Genomic DNA, 15842 nt, shown 5'->3' with positions numbered 1-15842 from the left:
TATTTCTGATTTGTTTTTATGCTTTATTATCCGTTGAGTGAGAGTTCCGACACCCATCAGTCCTGTGATGTGTGAAAATTCAAACCCATTCTCCCTCCCACTCATCCGATGTTCCTCTCCGCTGAACTGATTCTCGGCCGTTAACGCCAGGCTCACTCCGTGCACCCCTCCTTCCATCGCCTGCTCCAGCCTGTCCCGGTAGAAGTCCGTCAACTGCAGCAGCTGGAAATCATCCCAGCTTGCCAGGAGCTCGGTGATCACTGAGCTCGGACCTGTGGGGAAAATGGGGAAAATTAAAGAAATTACTGACACTATATTGGGCAGCAACTTTCTCTCTCGAACCTAAAGATCACCAAGCTCAGTTCGAAATATATATATGGGGGGAAGGAACGGGGCTTTGGCTGGTGGGGGGGGGGGGGTGCGTGGTGCCGGTCGGGCTGGGTGTTTGGGAGAGGTTATTGAAGGCTAGTCTTCCGTGTCTCTGCGAATATACCTCCCTGTTTGGAAAGGACTCTGCTTATTGCTGAGAATATCACCATCACTCTCCTGGTACTGCCCATCACCACTGCTTTGCTCTGGGTTACTGTCTGCCTGCCTGGTCAACCCCTTCCTCAGAAAATCTCTGGGATATCTCACAAAATTCTGCAGGTACTCAGCAGGTCAGGCAGCGTCTACGGAGGAGAATAAACAATCAATGTTTCAGGCCAAGGCCCTACATCGGATTGGAAATGAGGGGACGGAAATTCTAGATATTGCCACATTACTTCGTATTCCCCTGGTCATGATCGAAAACGTCATATGTTTATTCCTCTCCATGGATGCTGCCTGACCGGCTGAGTTCTGCCAATATTCTGTGTGACTTTGCGTTGCCCAAAACTTTCAGCATCTGCAGAATGTCTTGTCTTCTGGAGTAACTCGCTATTTTAATGTGCATCACAATCTGTCAGAGGAGCAGGAGCAGACGGTAAATGTACTCCTTCCACGTGTGACTGTGTTTCCCCCAGAGATGTTAACTCTCTCTCTCATCTCTCTGCTCCGTTTTCACAAATCGTTTGTGAATTGCAGATATTGCATTAAACCCAGAACAGAATCATCAGAGTGTTTATAAATTAAAAATAATTTGCCACAATACCCGTGTCCTTTCCCGATGTGGACATCAGTGGAACTCCTCCAATGCCCGCACCTTGATCCATTTTGAGACCAGGTGTGATTAGTTTATGCTGCTCTGTAACAAAAAAAAAGTAACAACATGTGGGTCAAACATTAATTGGCAATATTAGCTGCAAAACATCTTTAAAATAAGTAAAACAAAATACTGGAATCATTCAACAAGACAGTCAGTATGTTAACATTTCAGCTGGGAGACACTGTATCAAAGCTAAGCCTGTGTGTAGGAGCCATGTATCTGTTTTCTACCTGCATTGTATCCTGCGTTGCTTAATCATGATATTTATATGGTAACTGTTCGCATCAGTGGGGGTGTGGTCAATGTGAAGGGAAATCTGTTACATATTTGCTGGATGTCATATCTTTTGTTATTATCCTCTCAAATCCGCTGACATGACATTTGCGATTGTATGTTTGCTAATTGCTAATAAGGGATCGAATACATATCATCAACATTTGTAATGACAACTTGAGTTCGTTAGAAATCACGCTACATTCACAACAGGTGTCTCTCAATCTGTCGTTTATTTTAAATATTCTGAGGTACTTGAGTGTATTGACATTAAGAAAGAGGATGTGCTGGAGCTTTCGAAAGGTATTAAGTTAGATATGTCTCCAGGACTGTCGCAGATATATCCTAGGCTACAGTGGGAAGCGAGGGAGGAGATGCTGAGCCGCTGACAATGATCTTTGCATCATTAATATGCTGGGGAGAAATACTAGAAAATTGAAGGGTTGCAAACCTTGTTCCGTTGTACAAGAAAGGGACTAGAGATAACCCAGCAAATTATAGAGCAGTAAATCTTACTTCAGTGATGGGAAAATTGTGAAAGAAGATTCTTCGAGGCAGGATTTATGAGTATTTGGGGACACGTAATCTGACTTGGGACAGTCAACATCACTTTGTCAAGGGCAGGTCATGCCTTACGGACCTGATTGAATTATTTGCGGATGCAACAGAACACATTGACGAAGGTAATGTAATGGAAGTAGTGCATATGGATTTTAGTAAGGCATTTGATAAGGTTCCGCAGACAAAGCTTTTTCAGACAGTAATGAGGCATGGGATCCAAAAGACTTTGCTTTGTGGATCCAGATTTGGCTTGCTCACAGAAGGCAAAAGATTGCTGTAGATGGTTCGAATTCTGCTTTTAGGACGGTGACCTGCGATATCAAATTTGAAGACAGAGTATATTATTAATGGTAAAATTCTTGGCAGTGTGGAGGATCAGTGAGATCTTGGAGTTTGTGTTCATTAGACACTCAAAGCCGCTGCGCAGGTTGACAGTGTTTTAATGTGTATGGTTTGATAGCGTTCATCCACTGTGGGATTGAGTTCAAGAACTGTGAGACATTGAAACACTGAAACACAGAAACCCTACGGCACAATACAGGCCCTTCGGCCTAGAATGGTGTGCCGTACATGCATTTACTTTAGAGATTACCTCTGGTTACCCATAGCCCTCTATCTTTTCGAAGCTCAATGTTCCTATCCAGGAGACTCTTAAAAGACCCTATCGTATCCGACTCCAGCACCGTCGCTAGCAGCTTATTCCACGCACTAACCACTTTGCGTAAAAAAAACTTAGCGGTGACATCTCCACTGTAACTACGTCCAAGCATCTTAAAACTGTGTGCCCTCTCGTGTTAGCCATTTCAGCCCTGATAAAAAGCCTCTGACTATCCACACGATTGTTAAAGCTATGTAAGAACTTATTTAGACCTCAATTGGAGGACTGTGTTGAGTTTTGCTCACCTCACTACAGGTAGGATGTGGATACTGTAGAGAGAGTGCAGAGGAGATTTACAAGGATGTTGCCTGGATTGGAGAGCATGCCTTCTGAGAAAACGTTGTGTGATCTTGAGCTTTTCTCCTTGGAGCGACGGAGGATGAGAGGTGATCTGATAGAGGTGTATAAGATGATGAGAGACATTGATCTTGTGGATAGACATAGGCTTTCTCCAAGGGCTGAAATGGCTAACACGAGATGTTATATTTTTAAGGTGCTTGGAATAAGGTACAGGGGAATGTCATGCATCTCTTGGTGGGTGCATGGAATGCACTGCCAGCAAGATGTTAGAGGAGGACACAATAGGGTCATTTCAGAGACTTCTAGATAGGCACAGTGGCATGGAAAAGTTTGGGATCCCCGGTCAAAATTTCTGTTACTATGAATTGCTAAGCGAGTAAAAGATTAACTGATTTCCAAAAGCCATAAAGTTAAAGTTGACACATTTATTTAATATTTTAAGTGTTACAAATCAGCAACAATGAATATATAATTGAGCCAGGTTTTTCTTATAAGAAATAAAACATTTATTAAACACAGTAAAAACCCACAAGTAAACAAACGACTTACATAACCGGAAGTCAGCTGCGATACGGCAGCTCGAACAGTTCTTAAAGCGGTAATGCGAAAACAGTTCATAAAGTAATAATGCGAAGGTCCAAAGTTTTACACAGGCAGTTAAAAGGAGAGACTTCTTGAAAGGTGTTAAATTCTCTTTCGCTGTGTTACTGCTGATCCCAGCTGCAGTATGCTTTTCCCGGAGGATTTACGATCGAAGGAAATAAATGGCTTAAAAGGCACTGACCTTTATTTGCCGAAGCTTTGTATCCAACTCACTGCTCTTTTTTATTGGCAACGCATGAATTATCACGGACACAAGTTATTACTTCCTCGTGCGAAGATTAAACAAAGGTCGAATCTGTTTCACCGTCGACATTAGCTTTCCAAATCCTTCAGTATGTCCGAACTCTGACGAATCTTCACTCTCCACTGACTTTACTGGCAGTAATATATCGAAACTGCCAACAATAACCTTTGAGACTTAAGGCAGAAAATAAAACTCCACTTTTATACGAAAACTGCCCACGTCACAGAACTGCCCACGTCATGGGGTTCTCCTTTTATACCCGGTTGGAAAATACTATCACATGACTCTCTCATTGGCGGGAAAATGACGTCACTCCCCATCACAAGACCATTACCTCATCTCCTGCATAATATCAATTATATCATGGTCACGTGACAGCTACACGACACCCACGGGTACTTAACATTAGCAAGAGTACTTTTTTTTATTTCCATCTTTTACAGTTTCAAAATAACAAAAAAGGAAAAGAGTCCGAAGCAAAGCTTTGGGCACCCTGTATGGTCAGTACTTAGTAACAACCCCTTTGGCATATATCACAGCATGTATAGGCTTTCGGGAGCCAGTTAAGAGTTTGGGGGGCTTTCGCCCATTCTTCCTTGCAAAAGGATCCTAGTTTTGTGAGATTCTTGGGCCGTATTGCATGCACTGCTCTTTTGAGATCTACCAAAGATTTTCGATGATATTTAGGTCGGGGGATTGTGAGGGTCATGACAAAACCTTCAAATTGCGCCTCTTGAGATAGTTCATTTGTGGATTGTGATGTGTGTTCAGGATCATTATCCTGTTGTAGAAGCCATCCTCTTTTTTACCTTCAGCTTTTTTACAGTCAGTGTGATGTTTGCTTCCAGAATTTGCTGGCATTTCATTGAATTCATTCTTCCCTCTGCCAGGCAAAGGTTCCCCGTGCCACTGGCTGCAACACAAGGCCAAAGCATGATCGATCTACCCGCGTGATTAACAGTTGGGGAGGTGTTCTTTTCATGAAATTCTGCACTGGAGAGACTTGTTCTAGAGCAGCTCTGGCCTATTGCTAGGCCACACTTAGACCCCCTCCAGTTCGCCTACCAGCCCCGACTAGGAGTTGAGGATGCCATTGTCTACCTGCTGAACCGTGTCTACGCCCACCTGGACAAGCCGACGAGCACTGTGAGGGTCAGGTTTTTTGACTTCTCCAGTGCGTTCAACACCATCCACCCTGCTCTGCTGGGTGAGAATCTGACAGTGATGCAGGTGGATGCTTCCCTGGTGTCATGGATTATTGATTACCTGACTGGCAGACCACAGTACGTGATCTTCCAACACTGTGTGTCAGACAGAGTGGTCAGCAGCACTGGGGCTCGACAGGGAACTGTCCTGTCTCCCTTTCTCTTCACCATCTACACCTCGGACTTCAACTACAACTCAGAGTCTTGCCATCTTCAGAAGTTTTCTGATGACTCTGCCATAGTACTCTCTCCGGTCCTGTTCACCCTGTACACATCTGACTTCCAATATAACTCGGAGTCCTGCCATGTGCAGAAGTTCGCTGATGACACGGCCATAGTGGGGTGTGTCAGGAATGGACAGGAGGAGGAGTATAGGAAACTGATACAGGACTTTGTGATATGGTGCAACTCAAACTACCTGCGTCTCAATGTCACCAAGACCAAGGAGATGGTGGTGGACTTTAGGAGATCTAGGCCTCGTATGGAGCCAGTGATCATTAATGGAGAATGTGTGGAGCAGGTTAAGACCTACAAGTATCTGGGAGTACAGTTGGACGAGAAGCTAGACTGGACTGCCAACACAGATGCCTTGTGCAGGAAGGCACAGAGTCGACTGTACTTCCTTAGAAGGTTGGCGTCATTCAATGTCTGCAGTGAGATGCTGAAGATGTTCTATAGGTCAGTTGTTGAGAGCGCCCTCTTCTTTGTGGTGGCGTGTTGGGGAGGAAGCATTAAGAAGAAGGACGCCTCACGCCTAAGCTGATAAGGAAGGCGGGCTCTGTCGTGGGCAAAGTACTGGAGAGTTTAACATCGGTAGCTGAGCGAAGGGCGCTGAGTAGGCTACGGTCAATTATGGAAAACCCTGAACATCCTCTACATAGCACCATCCAGAGACAGAGAAGCAGTTTCAGCGACAGGTTACTGTCGATGCAATGCTCCTCAGACAGGATGAAGAGGTCAATACTCCCCAATGCCATTAGGCTTTACAATTCAACTGCCAGGACTTAAGAACTTTTTTTTTAAAGCTATTATTAATGCTTTTTGAGTTAGTGATTTAGATGCATATCATATTATTACTGAGTTAAGTATTGTATGTAATGAGTTTTTGCTACAACAAGTGTATGGGACATTGGAAAAAATGTTGAATTTCCCCATGGGGATGAATAAAGTATCTATCTATCTATCTATCTATCTAGTTGGATGCATCAGCAAGGGAGATGAGGCTGAGTACAGGGCTACGGTGGGAAACTTTGTCACAGGGTGTGAGCAGAATCATCTACAGATTAATGTGAAAAAGACTAAGCAGCTGGCGGTGGACCTGAGGAGGGCTAAGGCACCAGTGTCACCTGTTTCCATCCAAGGGGTCAGTGTGGACATGGTGGAGGATTACAAATACCTGGGGATACGAATGGACAATAAACTGGACTGGTCAAAGAACACTGAGGCTATCTACAAGAAGGTTCAGATCCATCTCTATTTCCTAAGGAGACTGTAGTCTTTTAACATCTGCCGGGCAATGCTAAGGACGTTCTACGAGTCTGTGGTGGCCAGTGCTATCATGTTTGCTGTTGTGTGCTGTCGCAGCAGGCTGAGGGTAGAAGACGTTAACAGAATCAACAAACTCATTCGTCAGCCCACTGATGTTGTGGGGGTGGAACTGGATTCTCTGACGGTGGTGTCTGAGAAGAGGTTGCTTTCCAAGTTGCATGCAATCTTGGACAATGTCTCCCATCCACTCCATAATGTACTGGTTAGGCACAGAAGTACATTCAGTCATTAGATGTAACACTGTTACATTCAGAGTTGAAACACTGAGCGTCATAGGAAGTCATTCCTACCTGTGGCCATCAAACATTACAACTCCTCCCTCGGAGTGTCAGACACCCTGAGCCAATAAGCTGGTCCTGGGCTTATTTTTCCACTTGGCAGGATTAACTTAATATTTAATTATTTATGGTTTTATATTGCTATATTTCTTCACTATTCTTGGTCGTGAGGCTGTCCGTTTTTTTTTTTCTCCGAACATACCTCTGCACATTGCGGCCACAAGTTTAATTTTAACTTCATCAGTCCACAGAACTTGTTTCCAAAATGCATCAGGCTTGTTTAGATGCTCCTTTGCAAACTTATGACGCTGAATTTTGTGGTGAGGAAGCAGGAAAGGCGTACTTCAGGTGAGGCTTTCTTCTGATTACTCTTTCATCAAGGTCATCTATTTAAAGTGATCTAAAACAATTCCATATACAAAATTCAAAAAATATTGATTGTGTAAGTATTCATCATCATCATCACAAAACCGGAATTGCCAGCTGGGGAACACAGATTCTATCAGTTAACAGAAGACCTTTCGTCCGTGCAGTCCTTGTGTCCCGGCAATCTAAGCACCCCGACAGTGAGCGAATAATTCAGATAGCTGATCGATGAGAGGGATTATATCTCTTGGTCGTTAATGTTCGCCGAGAGTCGGTTGGAAGGAGTTGTTGTGAAGTTTGGAGTGTATCACAGTGAATGAACCGATTCCCGAACGCTCTGTGTTTTCCCTCCGACGTCCTGCCACAGGTGGCGCTGCGGGAACCTCCTGCAGATCAGAGTACAGTGCCGAACCCAGAGGATGCCGGCGGTTCTCCTGATCGGCCGGCGCTTAGGAAGGGGCGGATCTTGGGTTTGGGAAAATCAACGGTCGGTTGCAGTAGCTAAGGGCCGGGACTGAGCCAGTCTTCTGGGGGATCCGGGTTCTCCTATGCTGCAGCCCTGGTTTTATTTTTGCGCCCGAGCCGGGAATGTGGGAACAGTTAGTTATGATACCCAAGCTGAGAGAGTGGATGTGGATGAAGGGGATCTCTCCACGTGTACGGTTGTGGGGTGAACGATGGGAAGGATGCTGGGTTATTTGTGGGGTGGGGGGAGGATGGGGTCGTGTGGGTAAGCGGACGCAGCGTGACCAGGGAGGACGGGTGCCGGGGCAAATCAAGTTTTAAACAACAAAGGATCTTTCCCTTTGGATCAGACAGGAGACGTGTTCTTTCAGGAAGCAACAAATCTTTTATATTAATTACAGTCTAATATTGCTGTTAACATTGAGTTTGTTACAGAGCCCCAGAGTTTGGGAATAGCTGGGTGGTAGGACGCAGAGGGTGACGATGAGGGGCTGTTTCTTCGACTCGAGTCCCGTCCTTAGTGACGTATATCAATAATTTGGTTGAGACTGTACAGGGTATAGGTAGTAAGTTTGCAGAAAGTAAATTTAAGTAATTACATTTTTTGAAAGATAGTAAGTATAAGCAACCCACTCTGATTCCCTCTCCACACTCACAACTGACCAAAAGCTACTTCAGAACATGCAAGACCTTGAAATGAGCAAACACTGAGGGAATGTGAGTGGCTTTAAAGGGCTGAGCTGCTGACAGCATATTACCAGACCTGGAGAAATTGCAACTGGGTCTGACAGAGGCATAACTGGTTCTTCTGGGCACATTCAGTCTCACTCCAACTGTTTCCCAACTTCCTTCGTACAGGTATGTAATGTCTAACGGGGCAATGTTTGAGTAAATGAGACTCACCAAACTTTCTCCTGACTGAATCACTGGAATCTCCGAGTCAGATGGGTCCTCTCCAGTTGATGCTCTCAGTCCTCGGGCCGGTTCACTTGTTGCTGTCCCCTCGTCTTCAGTCGTATTTTGCTTCCAGTTGTCGGTTTTTCATCCAATAAATCTCTCACCGCAGGTCTAACTTTAACCAGACGGATAATAAAGCACATTAACAATACAAAGGAGAACAAAATATTTCTGCCTAACGAAGTTTAAATGTTGAAGACAAATATAACGATCTCAATGAACAAATCTGAAATTGCCCCTCGCACTTCACAAAGCCTGATCTGGGATACAAAGGACTCATCGTTCAGTTATGGTCAGACACAAGGTGTAGGAGGAAAATGAGATGATTCGATACAACGAGTCTGCTCACCATTAAACCATAAGTTTTATTCCACCACCATATTCCTGCCCTCATCCTTTAACTCTGAAGCTACTGATCAATCAAGAAAATATTTAAATCTGCAATAAATATATGCAAATCGAAGCCTCAGCCACACTCTGCGGCAACAATTTCCACACAGCAGCCATCTTTTGGCTGAAGAGATTTTTCTCATCTCAATGTTTAGGGAAGCGTCTTTACTCTGAGACTGTGCTCTCAGATTGCAGACTCTCCATGTCCACTGTATCGAGGCGTTTCAGCATTCAGTAGGTTTCCTTCACCTCCCCACACCACTCCCGACGTCTGAACTCCACTGAGCACGTCCAGACTCATCAAATACTCCTCATACATAAAGCCGATCATTCCTGAGATTATTCATGTGAACCTTGTTAGCAACAACTGCACTGAACACATTCCCACGAATAACAGGCAAATTGGTACCAGGATAACTTAGTGGGAAAAGTTGTGGTTTCTTTACAGTTCTCCTATCACAGAATGAGCCATTTCCATTCCCAGGTTAAATCAGGCCCATTTCAGGAAATTTAAACCATTCCAGGGTGAATGTAATAAAAACAAAACTGGAATTACCAGAAACATTCAGCAGGTAAGGAACAACTGTGGAGAGACGAACAAATTTGACGATTCAGGTTCACACATTTCGTTAGAATGACTTCAAACATTTTAAGTTTTTACCGCAGACATCCATCATCAAAATCCGTTAGATTTCCACTGCCTGACAGACAGGTGACAATGAGGGGGAATTTCCAAATACGGTTTGAACACTGAACCCCCAGACCAGAAATACTTGATCAGCACTATATAAACTTGGGCCGGTTGATCCCCTATCAAATTTACTTAGATCGAAAGCTATGATATCCCATGACCCACCCTCACAGTGTCACACAGCTGAATCTGTCACTTCCCGACACTAGAAGCCTCGCATATCGTCCTCACATCTCACAGCAAGTGATGTATTCAGGGATATACCCACAACCAATGTCCAGGTGCCCGAGACTACCGAATCATTTGGAAGGAGAAACATCGTGTCAAATCTGTATTACTGACCTTGGCCAAATGCCAAATACTGAGAGCTCCATAGTCCGGAGTTTCCAAGGATTACATCCCAAACAGTAACTCTACCAGGACTCCTTGCTCCGATAACATGATGTAGTGTTTCGACCAATCAGAGTTCAAAAACTAACACTCCATCAACCTATGGCAGAACGGGAACCTGATGACTGGACCAATGATAGGGCTGGAAAAACTGGTCGTGTGTCACCACATACCGGGGATACGTTTACCATTGTCTCCTGCAGCTAAACTGAACTCAATTTATCATTATTTTATTATTAAACGAGGCCTTGCCCAGCACAATTGGCCATCACATTTCTTGTAGGATAACAGGAATAAAATGTTTTTAATATAAAATTTTTACTCGTTTCATCAGATTGGATGCGCGGAAGGAGAAACTGTGGAAGATTCAGTATCAGAGGTGGGACTGTCCAAGATGCTGCCCGATCTTCTGAACGTTTCCAGCATTTTCTATTTGTACTTTAAATAATGCACAACTATTGTCTGATTACAAGACGATTGTGACGGCCTAAACAAAGTTGCACAAATGTAATGCCCACATTCAATAGTTTTCTCTTCATTCTAACACTGGGCTAATACAGTGGATAGAGTCAATGTTCACAACATCATCCCTACCCCACTATCGGTCTGTTACATCTGCTCCCGAGGCCGCTGTCTCTCACTGAGGGACCGTGACCAGAGAGCGATAAAAATGTGCACCACTCCCTGCAAGTCACATGGGCTGTTACCCTGGCAACAGAGAAAGTGGCTCTCCAATAAAGACAAACAAAGAAATAACAGAGTTACTTTAAAAGCTGTCAAGATTAACACTTCGCCATTCTGTAACTTTGAATTTAAAATTGTAATTATTGATGCGATACAGAATGGCCAGAAATTAATAAGATGGTTGATATATAACATTGAAATGGTGGGATACAGGCTGGACAGTGTCTGAACAAGATATTTGATATATATCATTGAGGTGGTGGGATACAGACTGGACAGAGGTTGAACAAGATGGTTGATATATATCATTGAGGTGGTGGGACACAGACTGGACAGAGGTTGAACAAGATGGTTGATATATATCATTGAGGTGGTGGGATACAGGCTGGACAGTGTCTGAACAAGATGGTTGATATATATCATTGAGGTGGTGGGATACAGACTGGACAGAAGTTGAACAAGATTGTTGATATATATCATTCAGGTGGTGGGATATAGGCTGGACAGAGATTGAAGAAGTTGGTTGATATATATCATTGCGGTGGTGGGTTACCGGCTGGACAGAGTTTAAACAAGTTGTGCGGGGAATGCGCAGATGGAACCAGATGGGAAAAAGGATCATCATTAGTTTTCTCTTCATTCTAACACAGGAATAATTCAGTACACATAGTTAATGCTCACAACATCCTCCCCAACCATTTATCGGTCCGTTACATCTGGTCCTGAGGCCACTAACTCTCACTGAGCTACAGTGACCAGAGAGCGATAAAAATGCTTACCACTCCCTACCGGTCACATGGGCTGTTATTCTGGCATGCAGAAAGAGGCCATCCAAATATGACCGAAAAAGAAAGAAACGGTCTCAATTTTAAACGCTCTGAGTCTCGTTCTGTCAAGATTAACATGGTTCAATATTACATGTACTTGTTCAAAATAAGTCTGTGAACCTTGGTTTTCAATAATTGGTGTGATCACCCCCACCCCCCCCCCCCCCCCACGACACACAATAACTTCAAATAAGTGCTTCTGGTAACTGCTGATCTTCCTGCACATCGGCTAGGAGGAAGTTTAGGCCATTCTGCCTTACAAAACTGCTTCAACTCTGGGATGTTGATGGGACTCCTTGCCTGAACTGCTGCTTCAGGCCATTCCACAACATTCCTATGGGATTAACGATAGGATTTTGACTTGGACATTCCAAAAACGAAATTCTCTTTTGAAATCATTCCCCTATCGATTTACTCTTGTCTTTCGGATCATTGACTTGTTGCATTATCCAACTTGAATTAAACCAGTTGACAGACTGCTACCCTGACATTCTCTTGTAAAGTGACTTAATATAAAATTAACACAATAGCTATTTTATAACGTTGAAACTAAAATTGTAATGTTTGTCTTTACCTTACCTTATCCTGCATTAAACAAATCCTCTGCTATTTCTAGGTAACAAACACCGATAGTGAAGCAAAATACTTGACAATGAGGAGGCAGTAGTAGTTTCAAGGATTACAGCCTAAACAGTAACTCTCCCAGGACTCCTTACTCCGGTAATATGATGCGATGTTTCGGCCAATCAGCGTTCAAAAACTAACACTCCACCAACCCATAGAAGAACAAGAGCCTCGTGATCATCTGACTGGACCAATGATCGGGCTGTAAAACCAGGGAGTGAGTCAACAGATACCGGGGATACGTTTTACATCGTCTCCAGCAGCTAAACTGAACTCAATTTATCATTATTTTATTGTTAAATGTGCTCTTGCCCAGCACATTTGGCCATCACATTTCCTGTAGGCTAACAGGAATAAAACGCTTTTAATATAAAAATGAAATAATAGTGCTGGACTCTTGTTGCATCAGATTAGATTTCTGGAAAGAGAAACTGTGCAAGACCCGGAATCAGAACTGGGACTGTCCAAATTTCTCCCCGATCTGCTGAACGTTTCCAGCTTTTTCTCTTTTTACTTTAAATGATGCACAACTATTGACTGATGACAAGACGTTTGTGACTACCTGAACAAAGTTGCACAAATGCAATGCACACATTCGTTAGTTTTCTCTGCATTCCAGCACAGGGTTAATACAGTCGAGGTTTACATCATCCTCCCCACCTCACTATCAGTCTGTTACATCTGCTCCGGAGGCCGCTGTCTCTCACTGAGTGACCGTGACCAGAGAGCGATAAAAATGTGCACCACTCCCTGCAAGTCACATGGGCTGTTACCCTGGCAACAGAGAAAGTGGCTCTCCAATAATGACAAACAAAGAAATAACAGAGTTACTTTAAAAGCTGTCAAGATTAACACTTCGCCATTTTGTAACGTTGAAACTAAGATTGTAATTATTGATGCGATACAGACTGACAAGAAATTAACAAGATGTTTGACATATATCATTAAGGTGGGGCCGTACAGACTGGACAAAGGTTGAAAAAGATGGTTGATATATATCCTTGAGGTGGTGTGATACAGGTTGGACAGAGGTTAAATAAGATGGTTGATAGATATCATTCAGCTGATGGGATACAGGCTGGGCAGAGGTTTTACAACATAGTTGATATATATCACTGAGAAGGTGGGAAACAGGCTGGATAGAGGTTGAACTAAATGGTAGATAAATAAGATAGTTGATATATATCATTGAGGTGGTGGGTTACAGGCTGGACAGAGTTTAAACAAGCTGCGCGGGGAATGTGCAGATGGAACCAGATGGGAAAAGGGATCATCATTAGTTTTCTCTTCATTCCAACACAGGAATAATTCAGTACACATAATCCATGCGCTTCAACACTGGGATGTTGGTGGGATTCCTTGCCTGAACTGCTGCTACAGGCTATTCCGTAACATTCCTATGGTATTAACTTCAGGGCTTTGGTTCGGCCATTCCAAAATTCGAAATCATTGTCTTATTTATTTACTCTTGTCTTTCCGATCATTGTCTTGTTGCATTAACCAACTTCAATTAAACTTCACGTGTCAGGCTGCTTCCCTGACATTCTCCTGTAAAGTGTCCTGATATAAAATTGACACAACGGCTATTTTATAACGTTGAAACTAAAATTGTAATTGCTGTCTTTACCTTACCTCATGCTGCATTCAATAAATACTCTGCAGGTTCTCGGTAACAAACACTGATAGCGGAAATAACTCAGTGAGGCAACACACTGCACAATGAGGAGACAGTAGGAGAAGGATTGTTGATATATAATCATTGATAAGATACAGGCACAATATGAACAACATGACATGGAATGAGCAGATACAACTATGTGGTAGAACACATCAGGGATGGTCCTACAGAAATAGACAGTTAGTGAATTAATAGCACATACTATAATATAAATGATCCTAAAGTGGAAAAGCTGGGACAAACAAATGTAACCTTTGGCATTTACCCTTAGAAATCATGCATGCCCTGTAATCCAGGAAATTTCCTGGTAAAGCTTGTCTGCACTCACTCCAAAGCCTCGACATTTTTCCCAGATTGAGGCTACGAGAACTGCATGAAATACTCCAGATGAGACCTAACTCGGTTATTAACATAACTTCCTGACATTTAATATCAAAGCCTCGACTATAACCGTAAGCATACTATTTGCCTTCCTAACCACCCTGTCAGTCTGTGCAGTCTCTTTCAGGGAGCGGTGAACTTGGACTCCAAGGTGCCTCTGTTCATCTATAATGTTCAGGTTCTTGTATTTAACAGTGTACTGTCTCTTTACATTTCTCCCACCAAAGTGCCAAGTCGATAATGACATTTCACTGAGCTTTGTGAGGTCCATTCGAATTCATTACAAAGTTTCTAAGTACGGGAAGGCACAGATACAGAGAAACACTGACTTGTAGCAGCTTCACGGGCAAGTACGTTCAGATAACACACGGAACATAAATTATACAACTGTGTCGTTAACAATATGGAAGTGTGTTTTATGTCATTAAATGCATGTTTTATACAATGATCAATATATAGATATATACTTCGTATCAATAACAGACTTAGAAATCTCATTAACAATGTAGAGATATGTTTTATATCCTTAACAATGTATTAATATACATTTGTGTCTTTATCAACATATAAATATACATTTCGTGTCTACAAGAGAGTTGGAAATGTTGGATTTGGTCCGTCGGCCAAATTATTGACACAGTTTGGGAAAAACTGGGCTCCAAGCACAGGTCCTTTCAACACACATTGCGACATCTTGCAGACCCAGGAAGGCTCTGGTTATTCCAACCCTTTAAACACACAGACAACAGGAACAGGAGCAGGCCACTCCGCCCCTCCAGCCCATCCTGTCATTCAATAAGACCTCGGGCCATTCCAACTTTGCGCCTCCCCCCCCGGGGCACTTCTATCCCCGTTTTTCCCAGACCATTGGCCCCACTTGGAGATCAACAATCTTTCGGTATTTTCCCACCGGTGGTGAATTCCTCTGCTCACCTCCACCATGGGCTCAGACATAAACCCCTCCTCATAAAACCCTCCTGTCCCTACTGGGACAAACTTCGTGTGTACAGGGCCGGGATCCTTTCAATAAAATCCCCCTCCACTCCGTCTTCTGCCGGGATCCCTCCCTCCCCCTGCGAGCTGACATCAAACCGATGGGACAAGCGGTTTCCTCCTACCTCTCAGCGATACATCAGACTCCGTCCGCAGGAGCCGATTGACAATGTGAACCATAGATGCGCCTTCCTCTCAAAGTTAGTGAATCATTCAGACAGCTGATCGCTGAGAGAAAATAAGTTTGTTGGTCATCAAAGTTCGCACAGATTCGTTTGGACGGATTTGATGTGGAGTTCGGATTATGACAGTGAAAGGGCCGGACGGCCGAACTCTCTCCGTTGTCTAAACATCCTTCCAGGTGAGGCGACACTTCACCTGTGAATCTTCCGGGGTCGCCTGTTGTGTCCGCTGCTCCCGATGCAGCCGCCTCGACACTGGTGACACCGGCTCCTCCGCAGTTGTGCGGGGTAGGGTTTTATTTTTGAGGAAGGAGGTGTCGATGTTCTCGTTGCGTTTTTTGGGCGTTGACGATTTGGA

General features: G+C 43.6%; 1 protein-coding gene across 1 annotated transcript in view; it reads left to right on the top strand.

The window, feature by feature from the left end:
* LOC140722119 (uncharacterized) overlaps nucleotides 1–15842 on the top strand; it is a 1111870-nt gene that overhangs the window by 746210 nt on the left and 349818 nt on the right. The window lies entirely within an intron of this gene.

The sequence above is a fragment of the Hemitrygon akajei genome, unplaced genomic scaffold, assembly GCF_048418815.1.
Source record: "Hemitrygon akajei unplaced genomic scaffold, sHemAka1.3 Scf000069, whole genome shotgun sequence".
Taxonomy (NCBI): domain Eukaryota; kingdom Metazoa; phylum Chordata; class Chondrichthyes; order Myliobatiformes; family Dasyatidae; genus Hemitrygon; species Hemitrygon akajei.
This window is presented reverse-complemented; position numbering and strand designations above follow the sequence as displayed.